This window comes from Mauremys mutica, unplaced genomic scaffold (assembly GCF_020497125.1).
Source record: "Mauremys mutica isolate MM-2020 ecotype Southern unplaced genomic scaffold, ASM2049712v1 Super-Scaffold_100084, whole genome shotgun sequence".
Lineage (NCBI taxonomy): Eukaryota > Metazoa > Chordata > Testudines > Geoemydidae > Mauremys > Mauremys mutica.
This window is the reverse complement of record NW_025423260.1, coordinates 738,034-739,278: the sequence shown is the minus strand read 5'-3', so window position 1 is coordinate 739,278 and position 1,245 is coordinate 738,034. Positions and strand designations below refer to the sequence as shown.

Genomic DNA, 1,245 nt, shown 5'->3' with positions numbered 1-1,245 from the left:
TTGTTTTGTTTTAAGCAATTAGAGTCTAGTACGTTTTAACAGGCAGAAAATGTCCTATTCTGGTCTAGCCCCATTTGACTCCTTCTGTCCATCTTCTTCCTTCCCCCTCAGTGTCTTTCCTTCCCCATTGGGGACATGCAGAGATGAACCCCAGTCAGTCCGTGTCACAGAGAGTCTGTATCTCCTAAGGAATGTGAATGAAGGATTCCAGCTGAATTAACGCCGCTCACCTGGGTTAGAAACATTTGTTTCTTTCGAGCAGATAGTGGGAAATGGGACATTAATTCAGACCCAGGAGGCAAGGCAGAGGCTTCATGATCTTGATCTCCATGAAGGGAGAGAGGATCCCCAGGAAGGAACAGAGCTTCCTTTAGACTCAAGCTGGGTTCTCCTGGAAGTTGGAAAAGACCCTTGGTCACTGAGGATCTCATGGGATCGTGCTGCTCCAGAGGCTCGAGAGTCCTGGGTGCGGGGAGGGTGTCACTGCACAGTCTGAAATGGAAGGGAGGACCCTGGAAGGGAAGGGGAGGAACAGAAAATGGAGAGGAATGAAACAGAATAAACGCCTCTTCTCTCTCCCATCCCCAACCCAGCAAGAACTGTTATCAGTGGGGAAACTCCCCTCCATGAACAGCAGAGACCACAGAGACATTCGCCTCATGCTGAGAAGTAAGGTGACCAAACACCAAGTGTGAAAAATCAGAGACTTTCACCAGATGCATTGGTGGTATAGTGGTGAGCATAGCTGCCTTCCGAGCAGTTGACCTGGGTTCAATTCCCAGCCAATGCAATGATATGATGATTCCTCCACTGGGAATTGGTTTAGTTTCAGTCACGTTGTATCAGTTTATCAACGGAATGAGAGAATCAGCGTCCCAAAGCCCAACAGGTCATTAAACACCCAGGGAAGGAAGGAAGGGGTGGGACTATATAATGAGCAGTTGGAGTCATCCTGGTATTACAATGCTTGGTTTACTTTATTTTTTTTAATTTCCTTTAGTTCCCTCTCCCTTTTAGACTCAGAGCCTTTAAGGTCAGAAGGGACCAGTGTGATCATCTAGTCCGACCTGCTGCACCTTGCAGGCCAAAAGACCCCACCCACCCACTCCTGTAATAGACCCGGGAGGGGAGGCAGCTCCGTGCTCTGCCCCTACCCCAGGCAGCACATGGAGGTCCTCTGCTCCCCTCCCCCAACGGGTGTGCAGAGATGTGCCAGCAGCACTAAGGTGGCTCCCTGCCCGCTCT

At 50.0% G+C, this 1,245-nt stretch overlaps 1 non-coding gene across 1 annotated transcript; it reads left to right on the top strand.

Moving 5' to 3' along the window:
- The first annotated feature begins 718 nt into the window (after positions 1-718).
- Positions 719-790, top strand: TRNAG-UCC. The gene has a single exon. It is a non-coding gene; the product is annotated as a tRNA-Gly (tRNA).
- Positions 791-1,245: the final 455 nt, after the last annotated feature.